At 35.9% G+C, this 17,611-nt stretch overlaps 1 long non-coding RNA gene and 1 other non-coding gene across 2 annotated transcripts in view; both read left to right on the top strand.

Annotated features, from left to right (window-relative positions):
• Positions 1-17,611, top strand: part of LOC144288367 (uncharacterized) — a 58,233-nt gene that overhangs the window by 9,471 nt on the left and 31,151 nt on the right. The window lies entirely within an intron of this gene.
• On the top strand, positions 11,749-11,855 carry LOC144289255 (U6 spliceosomal RNA). The gene has a single exon (XR_013357233.1). It is a non-coding gene; the product is annotated as a U6 spliceosomal RNA (small nuclear RNA).

The raw sequence follows: 17,611 nt of genomic DNA, 5'->3' as shown, positions 1-17,611 counted from the left end.
TCAAAGAAAATAAGTGGAGAAGACAAAAAAAAAAATCTAAAATAATTTTTCAAATATAAATAATACTGTTATCGATATTCATTCCTTTGTTCATGTACCATATGAAACGACAGCTGTATACCAGCAATAAAACAAGGGTCCTATGTGGGTATATGGGGTAAATGCTTGGTATAGATGAAGATAAAAATAATAAAGCATGAATTTAATATTGGAATTTTCAAGAACTTACACTTCCAAGCTAAGATGAGAATTGTGAAATTATTTTGTAGGATAGCTTGATTTACCTTTTTTCATTTTTTTCCCTGTATCTCATGCTTCAAATGGAGATAATCATACATAAACTTGTAAAACATTGCCATGGTTTATGAGAACCTTTCTTCCACTAGGTTGAAGATACAGAGTTTAAATTAAAATATAAACAAAGAAACAAACAAACAAATAAAACATGTGGTGGTAGAAGTGTTGCTGGTGGTGGTACCAGGGAATGAATAACATGAAATCATTAGTCGATTTCAAATGAAAGTAAAATATTCAAGCCTGCCTCTAGCTATTTATACGAAGACACAGAATATAGTTGACAATGCAAAAACGATACTTGCTTTTTCCAATATATAATGCCTGTACAATTCATTTATTAGAGTTTGTTTTCCATCACTGAATAAAGAACAATTCATGTTTAAGTTGCTTAGGTTAGAAACTGTAGAAAGGCAATTATACTTCTGATTTGTAAATAATATGCCAGCAAAATTAAAGATGTTTCCATAGATTAGTCTGTTAAGGTAACTACATAAAATATCTTCATGGTGTAATGTATTATATAATGTAATACATATACATCATACTTGTAGTGCATAGTAGTGTAGTACACTATGCTCTTTTATTTGTGCATACCATACCATATATATCCTCACTGGAGAGTTTTCAACTGAGTAAAAAATCACAAGGTTTTCCTTGAACATTTTTTTTCCTGTTCTTACTTTTGTCATTTATTATATGCAGAATTTACTCTCTGGCCATAAGTTTTGGTTTCTGCAATTTCTTTTGGGATATTTTTCTTCTGCACAACCTCCTCTTTTGGTTTAGCAACAATCTGCTCCTTTTCAGTATGGATCATCTCTGTGTCAGGGAGAACTCATGTGTGGGTGAATCTGACTATGAGTCCTGTGTGTTCTACACTTCATCTTGGGGGCTTTGTTTACCTGGATATGCTGCTCAATGGCCAGAGAAGCCACATCTAAACCTTTAAGTTCAGCATTAACCTCTGCATGTTTAAGCATGCACAGTAAAAATCCAGTAACCTTTGGACCATGAAACCCACTGTTTGGCGTGGGCACATCTACCAGCTCCAATATTCTAACAACAGAATGGCTCACACTGCTTCCATAAAGTGAAATCTTTCAGATACTTAGTGGCTTTTCACATATTCACATACCCTTGATGGCCTGGGCAGTTTCTTAAAGTGAGCAGAAAATACAAACCTCTTGATTTGCAAGGTGTGTTCTTAAAGTGAGCAGAAAAATTCCAACCTCTTGATTTGCAAGATTTTGTAGGGTTTTCTGGATCAAGTGGATAGCAAACCATTTTCAAAGATCACCTCAGGCCACTTATGGAACAGCTGCTTTGACATTTAATTACTGAGAATATATACATAAATAATCTGTTGAACTGAACTCATATTTTTCAATCTGAATGAAGAAGGATTTATTTGTTTTATCCATTTAGAAAGTATTGGAAATTATTTTGGATATTTACCTAAATGTTGTGCAAAGTGGATCTTTTTGTGGTCACCACCTATCAAGTATCAAGCAAATTCACAATACACAGTATGAACTGAAGAATGGATTTTACCAGGGGAAATGTAAAAGGCAGGTATTCAATGAGAAAAGAAGGTATATTTCCCCCAATCCTCTCATTAATCCCATAGATAAGCGTACAAGATCAAGGAACTTTTTAGATATGTAGCAACATATTTCACTTTTAATAGTAGAAGGGATATAGTATGACCTTTACCTTCTTAGAAGATAACTTTTCCAGGAGAGGAATGATGAGATCACTGGGGCTTCAAGCAATCTCAATTATAATTCCAGCTGTTTAGAGTTGTGGCCTGGGAAAGACATATACTCATTATCTGGAGTACTATGGGACTCATGGGTAGTTGGGTTCAGGAACAGCACCTCCTGCCAGGAGAAGGAAGGCACTAGACCCTAGAGAAGCACAGTTTGGGTGCATCTGTTTCTATTGAGAGGTAGGTCCAGGTTTCAGGTGACTCATTTTTCAGGTAACAGAGTCCAGGGGTCATTCCTAGACAGTCCTGCTTGTCAAATTACTTAAAAATATGAAGCGTTTGTGATATTTTGATAAAGTTTGTAAGTAAAACTCACACATTGGCTTCTAATGGATTAGCGTCATCTTTTCAGAACTCAACGAAATTTGCTATAAAGTCTGTATTTAAGATATTCAGGAAAGACAGCAGTTGTGTTGTCATTGTTTTTAATTTTCCCAAATGTTCTATAAAATCTGAAAGGCTAGGAGAATCAAGTCTTCTAAGCTTGATGTAAGGATATTGTTGGGGGAGCTGTGGGTTCCTGAGACATAAAGTCTTATGGAAAGATATGAATGATATGAAAAACTGAAATTTTACATTTCCCTGACACTCATTTGCTGATGGAAGCCATCCCTTCTCTTATCTACCTAATTTTTTTTTTTTTGATAGAGAGAGAGAGAGATAGGGGGAGTGAGAGAGCTCATGCACACATGAGCAGGGGATGGGGCGTGGGGGTGGGGCGGTGTGTGGAGGGCCAGAGGGAGAGAGACAGAGAATTTGAAATAGGCTTCATGCCAGCACAAAGTCTGATGTGGGGCTTGATCCTATGACCCTGAGATCATGATCTGAGCCAAAACCAAGAGTCACTTGGCCAACGAAGTCATCCAGGTGCTCCTACCAAAAATTTTTTTCAGTAACTGCACTTTTGGTGATTGTTGCACAACCTCACATGAGCATCTTGATTCTGCTGTGAACCAATTTCTCTACTTCTTGTTGCCTCTACACCAGTGTTTCTGAATGGGGTGATTTCTTTGTCCCCTGGTGGACATTTGGCAATGTTTAGAAACTTTTTTTCACTGTCACAAGTGGGAAGGTAGGTGCTACTGGCATCTAATGAATAGAGGCCTGACGTGCTTCTAAACATCTCACAATGTGCAGGGCAATCCTGACAATAATAAATTTTCTGGCCCAAAATCTCAGAGTGCTGAATTTGAAAAATACTTCTCAACCATAGTAAGTTTCTATGTTAGCTTTCTATACCATGAAACAAATTACTGCTAACAGAAGCTTAAAACAATAAAACAATACCTGTTTATTATCTCACAGTTTCAAAGATTGAAAGTGTTGATGTAGATTAGCTGAGTTCTTAGTTTTCTGCTCAGGGTTTCACAAGACTGGAGTCATGGTGCTGGCTCAACTACATTCTCATATGGATGTTCAACTAAGGAAGGATCTGCTTCCAAGCTCCCTCAGGTTGCTAGCAGAATTCATTTCATAATGGCTACAGAATCCATGGGAAAAAAATGGAGGAAGGGAGGGAGGGAAAGGGAGAGAGAAGCAGAGACAGAGTGAGAGAGAGAGAGGACAAACACCTCTTCTTCTTTGAATCTTAGCTTTAAGGAAGCCCTGTGCCCTCTCATAAGGGCTCATTCAATTAAGAAAAGGTAACTTTTAACTGACAGGTTCCTTGCATTGTTTTCTTGGCTTGTGAAGTGAGAGTCATCATGACAAGGGGACAACTAAAAGGCCTGGAATTACCACCAACCCCTATCAAAATAGTAAATCAAAACAATATAGCTTCATTAGGGCAAATATAGAGTATAGAACTGTCACCCAAAATCTGAAAGATGCAAGGATGGTGAATCCTGTCACATCCCCATTTATATCACCTGCTTGGCCTGTGCAAATCTGATGTGCTTGGGAAGCTGATAGTAGGTTTTCATAAACTTAATGAGATGGTAATGCCAATTATAGCTGCCATACTGGATACAATATTTTATTGGAGAAAATACTAATAAGCCTGGCACCTGGAATGTAGTGACAGACTTGCCAAATGCTGTTATATTCCCATTAAGTAAGGAAAATCAGAAGCAGTTTTTATTTATGTAGCAATGACAATAGTATATCTTTATTGTCTTGGTCTTTCTGTTATAATATTATGTAGAGAACTTTTGGTCCTCTTGGTATACCTCATAACATCTTGTTGATCCATTACGTTGTTTAATGCTAGTTGGATCCAGTAACTGGTAGGTAGCAAGAATCCTACATGCCCTACTGTTAGATATGTTTCAAAGAGTGTGGTAATTAAACCCTCCAAAATTTAAGACTTATCCTATTGGTGAAGTTTCTAGGGATCCATGGTACAGAGCATTTAAAGATGTTGCCTATTAAAATAAGGGAAACCTTGCTTCGCTTTATGCTACCTACCAAAAGAAGGAGGTATGGTGCTCCACGACACCTCTCAGATTTCAGAAGCAGAAAATTCTACATTTGATTATTCTGCTCTGAATATTTTTTTAGATAACCCCAATGGAGAACAATTATTATTGAGACCTAGAGCACAAATTTCTGCAGCAGGTCCAGATTGTAGTCAAGATACTCTGCCACTTGGATCAAAAAATATTAGAAGATCTAAAGCAAAGAATTATACTGTAGGAACATCTAGAAAAAACCCAAAAAAGAATTAGAACATAGACTCCTGGAGTTGCTACTTTATTGGTCCTATGGCCAGTTAACATCGGGAAAAAAAAAAAAAAAAAAAAGCAGTGACATGGTTTGTGGTAATCCTTCCTGATATTCTGGACTAAGCTGAGGTCATTGGTTTTCATACTACCATCCCACTTAGCAATGATCTTATACTTAAATACTGAAGGGAAATTTCCCAGTTGGTGTAGTTATGTTGGTAAATATAGTTGGTCATTTAATGTGAAAGGAGAGTTTGTTTGATATTCAACCTGTCAATGGTGGAGGCAAATGCCAACCCCTGATATATTACCATTCTCTGGGGAAAACAACTGGCTTGACAGTGGTGGGTTGTTAGGTTTGACCCATTTTCTCACAGAGACACAACACTTACCATTACCAGAAAACATGCATTCTGGTTATGGATTTGCAGCCTGTAGTAGGTCTCGCAGTACTACTTTTTTACCTCTTATGAATGCTTTATACACAGCGATGGCATCTCTTATAATAGTGCCTTTGACCAGAGGACATGTTTTTTTATAAAAGAAAATGAAAACACTAATGTTCTATATGCAGGTTTTTTTTTTGGTATAATACATTTCACAAAGGAGAGAATGGCTACGAAAGGTAAGGGGCATAGATGGTTGCAACTATCTCCCACTTGTCCCTCTGAACCACTTCCCAAGTTTTTCCCTTTTGCTCTGTCTTGGGAAACTGACCTGTTGGGCTATATGAAAGAGTTCCCATGTCATCTGGTTTCAGTTCTGATTTAGTCAACAATGAGCCCTACAAAAAAGAGCAGAGGGAAGGAGAATGATTACTGAGCAGTACTGGGATGTGTCCCATCCAGATTTCTTCTTTTTTTGCTCTCCTTAGGTTAGTTTTTTCCTTTTTGCTGAAGGTCACAGGCTGGCCCTCTTTCAAGTTGGTCGTCTCTATATGATTCTATTCGGTTTAGGTAACTGCTCCCGCCCTTCATCCATTTGGGCTTTGGGGTATTAGTAGCACCACTATGTTTTTCTAATTTCTATTAATCATTCTGCTTCCTCAATCATTTAGATTTGAATGTGGTAACTGTCTACCACACTCCCTTGTGGGTACCCCATTGTCCTTTGCGGTATACTTTGTGCCTGAAGTGTTGTAGATAGTCTCTTGTTAATCATTATTGCATTATCCTAATTTGAGCCTGATATCGATTTTCTATGATGGTCCTGACTTTTACAGTGGCAAAGGCTGGATTACAATTGAAAGAGGGAAAGAGACAATACCGTACAGCTCATTCTGCTATTGCTCTTCAAGAAGGTGCTGGAACCCAGGAAACTACTGAGATATATCCCTTAATTTTGGAGAAAGAGAATCAATAACAAGCACATTCAATTAATAGTTCTTGTGGCTCTGAATAGACCAAATAGAAAGACTTTGGTGGTTTCAAGAGAAAAATATAGAGAAAATCAACAAGAAATATTCAAAGCACTATTGAGAGAACTTCAAGGTAATATAATATTAAGTAGGAGGAAAAACAGATATTACCAGAATAGAAAAGACAGATATCTACTGAACTTTAAAGGATTATGGACAAGGAGAGGACAGGAGAAGAAGAGAAAAGAAGAAATGGGACAGAAAGTAAAAGAAAAACAAAAGTAAAAACCTGGCAGAAATATTTTTTACTTATATCCTGTCACATTTAAGTTTCTAGACAAATATATTCTCTTGAAAGGCTTATGCCATATCCATGTCCTTCTTTGGAGTCCAGGGATATAGGCTTAAGGCACATTTTAAGAAGTTTCATTTCCCTAATCTACTAATGGAGATACTTCTTTTGGAATAAATATAGGGACAAAAAGAGCCCTTATCACAGAGACTTTAATGGTCTAAGCAATTCCTCCTCTGAAAGAGGCAGGGACTATAGCTACTATGGGTTAGAATTTAAGATGTTTGCTCACAAAAAAATGCTGGAGGCTCAAAGAAGAGATGGAAATCAGGAGATTTTGAAAATTTTTGTTTTCAAAAAATATGTGATTTGAACTGCCACAAGAATAAATAAATAAGCTCTATGACATACTAAAAATCTTAAATGACACTGAAAATATGGACCTTAGGTACAGGTAGATTTCTACCCAATCCCTAAACCCTCTCTAGATGTGGTAAAACACAGTTAGAAAATTAAATTTTTTAAAGGTTTATTTATTTATTCATGAGAGGCACAGAGAGAGAGGCAGAGACACAGGCAGTGGGAGAAGTAGGCTCCTCACAGGGAGCCCGATGTGGGACTGGATCCCAGGGTCCCGGGATCATGCCCTGAACCAAAGGCAAATGCTCAATCGCTGAGTCACTCAGGTGTCCCAGAAAATTAAATTTTTAAAGACTTTTCCCAAATGAGTTTGCGTGCATAGATAGATTATAGATTGGGTAACTATCTATTCTGATTTACCCAGAACAGTTCTGGTTTGCCTTTATCTTTCCAGAATCCTGCCTATTTTAGCATTTGTTCCCTCCAGCTCATTCTTTCTCAAAAGTGGCTCCATTTGGGAGATAAGTTATATGGGCATTCTAACTATAAAAACAAAAAACAAACAAAAAAAACTAGCATAGAATGACTGACATTCAAGCAAGACCAAAATGTTTTATCTTTTGTACCTATGTTTCTTTCTGTGAACATGACTGAGCTACTATTAGGATCTGCAGCAACACTATAGATTAGGTTCAAAACTATAAACCTGTTTGGGACAATGGCATTAGGAATTGGATATTTTATTGTTTCCTGATATGTCACAAGATTGGGACTATTGTTAAGCTCCAATAGTAATATGACCTCTTGTTTTTTAGGGTTAGATTTTGCTTCCTCTATTTTTTTTGGGGGGGGAACCCTATAGTTTCTGCTCCTATGAGGGCTTCAAATAGCATTTATTCCCTCTCCCTCCTGTCTCTTCAGATATATGTATATATCCAACTATCATCCATTTTCTTTTATATCCTCATCAACAGCCTTTATTTTGGGGTTTATATATGAAGAGCTTTTTCTTTGTACAGGTGTGGCTCTACTTATGGAAAGCCCATGTGAAGTCCCCTTGACTATTCTGGTCACAGCAGAGTAGAGCAATGCAATTGGTAACATTGGCTTAGCTCCTGGGAGAGCAGCAGGATAGCAATGATGGCAAATTAAAACAGAAAAATGCCATTTTTGAAATGTGGGCACATTCTACTTGAACATAACTATAACTTCAGAAAGATTTTTGTTGTTGTTGTTTTAAATTCACAGTAATTGAAATTCTTGTATGTTAACTTTCCTCTCCCTGGGTTAAGCCAGCATGGCCATTTTGAAAGATTTGCTCCTCTGTGACCCAAAGAGCAATAGACATTTCAAACAATGGGCTCAGAGGCAAAGCATACTGTGTATGGAAAAATGACTAAAACATCCTGAAAAGGATTTCCAGTGCAGGGCCTTTGGAGAATTGTTCTAGCCCGGTACATGCTTCCCTCCAAAAGACTCAGATTTGAACACAGAGAAACAAAGAAAAACTGAAACAAATCCCTGTTGTTAAGAGATTAATTTAAACTATCATCTGAAGAGTTCTTGTGGTTTTTATCATTTTTGTTTTTCTGGTTTTGTTTTATTTTACTTTACTTTTCCCTCCCATGCTTGATTGAAGAATTAAATTAAATCAGTTCATTAAATTTATTAATTTTGGGAGAGAGCCTTGGGGAAATGGTGAACTCTTGCCTTTCAGAAAGAGCTTGAGCTCCTTATTTGATTTATACTTTTCCCTTCCCCATTCGCCCATCCCCCAATTCCTTTCTATCTTTTAGCTAATTATTTCCTAAATGCCAAAACATTGGATCATCCTCCTTTTTATTATTTTCCCTCCCTGTGGCACTGAATAGAAAGTAGCTCCCTTGATTTCCACCACAGAAGTGGTCAGTGTCTGACTTTTTTTGTTGGTCCCTTATTTCCATGATGGGATTATCTCCATTTCCCTGCCTATTAAGCAATTTTTCCCTATGCTATCATCCGTTTTCTTCTCAGCTAAACTGCACTGGGACAATGACATCTAGAAACTTGAATCTTTCCTGAATTAAGTTTATTTTTTGAATATATAAAATGAAAAGTGTAGGCAGAAAAGCCTCATTTTTTGTCCTATCAGGTTTTTTTTAAGACTTTATTTATTTATTCATGAGAGACACAGAGAGGCAAAGACATAGGCAGAGGGAGAAGCAGGCTCCCTACGGGGAGCCTGATGCAGGACTCAATCCCAGGACCCCAGATCATGACCTGAGCCAAAGGCAGACATTCAACCACTGAGCCACTCAGGTGCCCCTGTCCTATCAGTTTCATATCACTTTCATCCACCATAGATAATCAATTTGCCTAGTTTTTAGTCCATTATTTATTTCTACAAAAATAAGAAAATACATGTATATTATTTACTTTTATTTTTTTTAAAGATTTTATTTATTTATTCATGAGAGATACAGAGACACAGGCAGAGGGAAAAGCAGGCCCCATGCAGGGAGCCCTATGTGGGACTCGATCCTGGGTCTCCAGGATCACACCCCAGGCTAAAGGTGGCGCTAAACCACTAAGCCACCAGGGCTGCCCCTATTTACTTTTATTTAAGCGAATGATGGCATATCCTATATATTCTTTTGTATCATGGCTTCCTTATTCCACTAAAAATATATTCTGCCAATGACTCCATAGCAATTCAATAAATGCATATATTTTTTTATTTTTTATAGCTCCATAGGAATCTGTCTTGTTGTTTCAGTCCTCAGTTTTATCTGACCTAAAGTTAAAGGAGATTAAAAACACTTTCTAATATGAAATGAAGATTATCTTTTTTTCTACATAAGATATTAGCTGAGAATTTAAAACTTTGATTTTTCTTTTCTCCATATAAATTTTCCAGTGTTGTCAGAAGTTATCACAATATACCACCATCCTTATAATCACTTTCACCTAAGCAAATAATTTTTTTTAAAGATTTATATATTTAGTCATGAGAGACAGAGAGAGAGAGGCAGAGACACAGGCAGAGGGAGAAGCAGGCTCCCTGCGGGGAGCCCAATGCGGGACTCGATCTCAGGACCCCAGATCATGACCTGAGTCAAAGGCAGACATTCAACCACTGAGCCACTCAGGCATCCCAGCCCCTAGATTTCAAAGTTCCTTGTCACTCAATATCTCGTTCTCCATCTATACTTCATTTATATCACTATTGCTGATAATTTAGATAATATGATAGCCCACATTGGAAAGACTGCTAGTATCCTATCCTCCAAATAAGGAGGACAATTTAAGTTTGTGTTTTCTTTTGCTAGACACACTATTGATCTGGAACAATCTGTGTTAATTCACAGAATAAGCCAAAAGTTTGTCACCCCCTAAGGCACACTAAGGAGAAAACATTGGTATCTCCAATTGATGCCTATATTTTAATGTATCTTTACATTGAAGTATGTAGGATTTATGAGTGTGTGTGTGTGTGTGTGTATGTATGTGTGTGTGTGCACACTTAGGTCATCCTTTCTCATGTCTCTCCTTCTATTCCTTATTTGGCCATTAAACCCAAGACTCTTGGATATTCTACTTGGATGTAAAATGGGTTGCTACAGGCCAATTACCTAGCTAAAACAACTGGAAAAAGCCAACTAAGTTTAAAACATTCCATATTTAGAAAGCACTCAGGGGCTACAGAAGGAATGAGGAATTGAATAAGTGAAGTTTCTAAAACAGAAATGATTTTAGGAAGTAAAATGATAATATTGACTACTTTCATTTATCTCCATTCCTGAGGACATGTGTTAATCCTTGGTAGGGACTAACAGCCTGACTTGTACTTTATTAGCCCCTCTTCTGGGATAGAGAGAATCCCAAAACTTTTTGTGAAAGAGAGCAAGTGAAGTGAAAAAGATTGGAAATTGAGAATCCTCAAATATATGTCCAAAGAATATTTATTTGCTGAGTTCTGAGATTATTTAGAAGGGCACTGATTTACACCAATATCTTGTAAAGGCAAAGTGAAATCTTCTAGAGTTCCATGGTGTTAACAAGCAAACAAACAAACAAACAAACAAACAAAAAAAACAAAGATCTATTGGGAAAAAGGATTGGAATCTGAAAACATTGCCAGTTATCCAATTAAGGCATAAGCCATAGTTTGATGCTACACTGTGTAGGAAGCTAGATAGGCAGGCTGAAAAACTGCCGGGAAAAGCTGGATCACCCAAAGGACTGGGTAATCCAATGTTTTGTTTTATTTATTTATTTTTTATTTTTTTAAAGATTTTATTTATTTATTCATGAGAGGCACAGAGAGAGAGAGAGAGAGAGAGAGAGGCAGAGACACAGGCAGAGGGAGAAGCAGGCTGCATGCAGGGAGCCTGATGTGGGACTTGATTCCGGGTCTCCAGGATCAGGCCCTGGGCTGACGGCAGGCACTAAACTGCTGAGCCACCCAGGATCCTTAATCCAATGTTTTTAATGCTGCAAAATTAGATATCTAACCAGATACATAATCAAAATTCTATGAGGACTATTTTCATGGAAAAGGGGTGAAATTACAGATAAACTGTGACTTACTAAATTGCAACCCACATATGACCCAGCTTAATTTGTATAATTAAAGAAACCACCTACCCTGAAAGAAGATAATATCTTAGATTCTTATGGTACTTTATTTACAAATATCTAGTGTCCAAAAACAACTACAACAACGAAAACAATAAAAAATAAATTTGCAAAGAGGCTATAAAATTATAAAATATGACTGATAATGAAGATTAAGAATAAAAGGAAATGCACAAATAATCCAGATCTAGGAGTTTGCTTGCAAAGATGTTAAAATAAGTATGAATATGGTACATAAAATACACGAAAAGATGGCTCAAATATGTGAAAAGATAAGATATGTGATAGAGAATCTACAAAAAAAATTTGTAAAGCTATTTTATATTAAGTTGAGAATATAATGGATAGATTTAACAGAAAACTAGATATAGATTAGATGACATGAGATGAATATGTGCTCGCTTCGGCAGCACATATACTAAAATTGGAACGATACAGAGAAGATTAGCATGGCCCCTGCACAAGGATGACACGCAAATTCGTGAAGCGTTCCATATTTTACAAGTAGGGCTGGCCCCGGTCTCCTGCTGCCCTGTCTGCCCTCCCCTCTGCCGGGCGCTAGACATGTACAGAAGTTTTTTGTGGTTGTAAATGGTCATATTTCACTCCCTCCTCCACTTTCCCTGTCACGCAACCTTCCACATTTTATTAAAGGGGATGCTGGTGGTGAAAAAAAAAAAAAAAAGATTTAACAGAAAACTAGATATAGATTAGATGACATGAGATGAATAATGAATAATGTAATAAATATCAACTTAACCAGACTTGCCCTTCTTCAAATAATTTTTCCCCATTCAATCAGAAAGACCATACTAAATTGCAAATTTTCTTACTTCTCTCAAAAAAAAGTCCATAGACTCTAAGTGCAATTAGGATGTACATAGTGTATGTAGCCTTTAATATGGTTAATACTACAAGATTTACCCCTTTGTATCTTTCTGGAACACACTATTCATTTGGAATATATTACTTAAATAAAATATAAGTTTGTTAGTGGGACAGTAGGGAATCTCACCTAATAAAAATAGATGTAAATATCAGTTTTATCTTGCTAAAATGATTAGTTGGGAGATATTACAAGTTCTTTTCCAAAGGCTTGGCCAACTGAAAATCATGTATTGGGAAATTTAGTCTAGCAGTACATTACAGAGTGGATTTTAGTTGAGGTCATTTAATTTTAAAGATAAACTAAGTATTACTTAAAATATATATAGACTGAGGGTGACTAGGTGGCTCAGTTGGTTAAGTATCTGACTCTGGATTTTGGCACAGCTCATGATCTTTAGGTTGTGAGATGGAGCCCCATGTTGGGCTCTGCAGAGAGTGGAACCTGCTTATGATTCTCTCTCCCTCTCTCTCTCTCTACCCCTCCCCTGGCTCACACACTTTCCTTTTCTCTCTCTAAAAGTGTAGATTGTTGGAGTAGTACTTATTTCCATAAACTCAAGTTGAGACATAACCTTCTTTCTTTCTGAGGCTCTCTGATTGACCAATTAAAGACTTTCTATACTTGATTCTTCTTTCAATGCCATATTCACAAACCTTCTGTGACCATTCCAGACTTTGACAACAGAATATTGATAATCCTCAACACAATTACAGTTGATATTTCTGTTTCTTGGGGACAAACGTCAAGTGTCAAAACCTCATATAAGTAATTAAATTTTTTCTAAGTTTTAAACAGGTTTCTGTATCAATTTTTGTTTTGAGTAAGAATTACTGATTTTACTAGTTGAGTTCCTCACATCTATTGAAGACTAAAACAATATTAAATGTGTTAATTATGGGAGAGATGAATATGTCATTTACAAATTAAGTTTATGAAATGTAAAAAAAAATTAAAATGATATATTCTTTTGATATAAAGCTGAGCCCTATTTTTCTTTCAAATTGAAAAATTTTAATGACTTTTACTTCCCTAATAAATTGCATTATATAAAAATATAAGAATTATTCATCTGTATTGAAAATGATTCTCAAGAACTCTTCTTATAAAAAAACTTCACATTTGAAATAATACTAGAAATGACATAGCACTTAGGTAAATAAGATAAATAGAAATAGAGTAAAAACTTCCTATATCAGAAAAATGCCATTGAATTTCTTCTGAAATATTTTTATTTATTTTATTTTTATTTTTTATTTTTTTTAAAGATTTTATTTTATTTATTCATGAGAGACACAGAGAGAGAGAGACAGAGACAGAGAGGAGAGGCAGAGACACAGGCAGAGGGAGAAGCAGGCTCCATGCAGGGAGCCTGATGCGGGACTCCATCCCGGGACTCCAGAATCACGTCCTGGGCTGAAGGCAGGAACTAAAACACTGAGCTACCCAGAGATCCCCTGAAACATTTTTAAAATATATTTTTATCATTAATTTCACAACAAATAGACAAAATGATTATTAAACTTTGGATATTAAGAATATTAAGGAGTGATACCTGAATAGCTCAGTTGGTTAAGCATCTAACTCTGAATTTTGGCTCAGGTCATGGTCTCAGGGTCATTAGATCTAGCCCTGAGCCAGGTTCCATGCTCAGTGAGGACTGTGTTGCAGATTTTCATTCCCTCTTTTTGTCCCTCTCCCACCACACACATGCTTTTTCACTCTCTCTCTTTCAAAACAAACAAACAAACAAACAAGCAAACAAATAAATGTTTTCTAAAAAGCAATATTAAGGAATACAGATTCTTCAGTGCAAATTACAGGAAATTATACACTTTACCCAAAATGAAATTCAGAGACATGGTAATATTTTCTTTTGGCAGAGTTTTACTTAAGTTACATTCTGTCCATCTGACTGATTATATAAGTTGATTAGATCATAGTGCTAATCAAACCAAGGTAGTAGTATATATAATCTTAACTGAAGCCATTTTATTTCCTATTTCATTGGTCATAAAATCAAACTTAAGGAGCTTGCCTGTATATTCCACTAGCCGTGAGAAAGAAGTGGCTGTATCAAAGCAAAAATAGACTTTACAAAAATATCTCAAAATATACGTATGCTGGGTTACTGGTGATATCATCACAGTTCAAAGATCTTATGTCCATGTGCCTCTTGAATACAGAACAATATTCTTTCACATCAATTCATTTCCTATGCTAACTCTAAAGATAGCTTTAAGTTAGAGAAAAAATTTTACACACATAAATTTTAAATATGCACAAAATATATATTTATATGAATGTCCACTCGCAAGGCAGCAGCAAGGCATATTTGCTTTTTAAAATCGTATTATATGATATGTGTTTCTATGGCTGTTAGAGTCTTTGGTAGTTTTATTATGTCTTACAACGCCTTGGCTAAAAGACATTAAAGCCCAAAATGCAATTTTAAAAGCATAACAAATGTGCATTGTAATATAGAAGCTGAGCAATTAAGCAGAATTCTGCAACCTTACAATAATTTGTCAATATAGCTTTACACGGGATACATGGCATTGCAGAGAATGTTTATAGAAAGTACATATGCAGTGCCTCTCAAGCACTCATTACACTTATTTTTATAATATCCTGCAGGTTAACTGCTATCAATTTCATTATTCGTTTAGAAAAACTTAAGTGCCTTGGTCAGTTCAAATTACGGTTGAACCCTATTGTAAAATCTCTTGCTCCACTGTAAATGGAGGAATAATACATTGGATATGTCCCCACTGTGCAAGGCAATGCACATGTAAACTCACTAAAGCATAGTCTCTAAGGAGAATATTATACTTAATCCTAACACTGGAATTAATAATTTTCTTTTTATAAAATCTCTGCTCTCTAGGTACCTGCCAGAGAAGAGAAATTGGAGTTATTTATAGTAGAGACATTGTTGATGATAATGTTCTACACATCACAATGTATAGTTCTTATGAGAATTCATGGGGCGAGATTCAGTGAGGTCTTAGAAATGGCAATAGTTAGACCTTCCCTAATTTTGTTCTAATTTTGGGCACTGTGAATCATGTAACTGAAGATCTTTATCCCTTGACTGTGATTGCTAGAAGTTCAGAGCAAATTTGTGACCCAATTTTAACAAGTGTGTAGCACCTTATGGCATGTACTTCATCCCGGCTTCATTTTATTTCTCTTACCATTAATACACTTTATTGCTATTTCCAGTTATTTATATTGTTGTGCTATTTGAGTTTTAAGCTGTCTAGATATGTCATAAATAAAACTTTACTCAGATTCATTTCACAGAAAATTTGAGGCAGTTTTCTTGGAATGTACTCAGCAGAGTAAAAAAAAAAATTATAGCAAAAGATACATTATCATGGTGTATAAGAGTGTGAATTAAGTAAATACATAGATATGAGTAAAATATAAATTTTAAAATTTGGCTACACATTTGGTTCAGTACTTTCTTGTGAGCAAAAGAAAAAAGAAGACATATGATTAATTATAAAATTTACATTGTCAGTGAAAGAAGATATCTTTTAAAAAGGAGCATACTGGTTCCAGAAATGTTATTTTTCCCTAAACCTTAAGTTTAAAAGAATGACATTATAGTGGCATTCAGCTCTGAAGAGAGTAGTTACTAGCAATGATTTATACTAAATAATCAAAATAATTTTCACATGCTAATAAAATATAATATAAAAAGCATACTAAGAAAAGAAATTGGGAATATTTTATAAGTACCAGGTAGATAAATACTTTGTTCTAATGGTCAAATTATCTCATATTCAAGAAATATAAAACATACATTTCTTTCAAAGTGTTTTAAGTGTCATGGGTATACCTTAAGAAAGACCTTACTTACAAAGAGTTTTGACAACACTACATGGCCTGTGGTGTTCAGGCTACTCTTCATCTTCAATGCCTTTTCACTCTTCATTGAAGCTTGACAATTATATTAAAGATGCATGTACATATGGGAATTTAATATGATTAAAGTGACATTTAATATATGTGGAGAAGAGTGGACTAATTAAAGAATAATTTGGAAAAAAATGATTTTTTTAAATTTTTTAATTTTTAAAAAAAGTTAATTTCTACCATACACAGAAAATATAGGGTAAAATATATTTATGATGTTGAGGTGCATGAATTTTTTTTAAAGATTTTATTTATTTATTTGAGAGAGAGCAGGAGGAGGAGCAGGGGAGAGGGAAAGGGAGATAATCTCCAGCAGACTCCCCTCTGGGGAGACTTGGGGCTCCATCCCAAGATGCTGAAGTCATGACCTGAGCTGAAACCAAGAGTAGACTGTTTAGCAGACTGAGTCACCCAGGTGCCCTAAAGCATATAAATTCTTTCAAACAGATGTACAAAAACTCATTTGTTAGACATTATCAAATGATAACATTTATATAAAACTTTATAATAAACAAAGTTTAAAGAAAAATAACAGATTGGGGGAAAATATTTGCAACAAATATTTAAAAATCACAATTTTAGTCCATTTGGGCTTGCATAACAAAATACCATAGACTGAGTGTCTTATAAGTAATAGGAATTTTTTTCTTTCTGTTGTGAAGACTAAAAGCCTCTTGATCTTCAAGGCACCTGCAGATAACTTGGTGTCTGCTGAGAATTTGCTTCACTGTTCACTAATGTAGTCTGTTCTCTGCATCCTCATGTGGAAGAAGTGGGCAAGGGAGCTCTAATGGGCTCTAATCCTACTTATGAGGACTTTATCCAGAGAACCTATCATCTCCCAAAGGCCCCACTTCATAGTATCACACTGCAGGGGAGAGGGGTGTAACTTCCAATGAATTTTGGAGGAACACATCAGTTTATAAGCAGCCATGAAATCAAAGACATCCCCGACACCTTGACTAATGAAGCACGTGCCCACCCCCAGCCCAATCATCTTTCATTCTTTATCTTGCTTTTTGTTGTTTATAGCACTTTGCCGGCAGAATATTCCATATGAATTTGTTAGCAAGTTTATTGTCTATAGATAATCTTCACTAAAATACAATGTCTGCAAAGGAAGAAAGGGTTTTCGTTTTTCCAGAATATGGTCTTGGTCATAGCAGTGAGCATGCTACATACTGTATATTATATTCATCCCAACTTTTTTGTGCTTTTCTCTGTATCCATCATTTCCAAAATGCCTTAGCATCTAGAGTTCTAGCTTAGGTTTTGCCAAAACAGACACTTGTTAATACTTGGAAAGGAGAAGGGAAGCATAAGTCAGTATTGCTTATGCTATGGAAGTGAGCAGGACACAGGCCTCAGTGCATAACCAAGGAGAACTCTTGCCAGCAGGTTCAGAGAGTCCCCTTAGAAATCACCTACTTTGGTACTGTAGGCACCT

Source organism: Canis aureus, chromosome 18 (genome assembly GCF_053574225.1).
Source record: "Canis aureus isolate CA01 chromosome 18, VMU_Caureus_v.1.0, whole genome shotgun sequence".
In the NCBI taxonomy this organism is placed as follows: Eukaryota; Metazoa; Chordata; class Mammalia; order Carnivora; family Canidae; genus Canis; species Canis aureus.
This window is presented reverse-complemented; position numbering and strand designations above follow the sequence as displayed.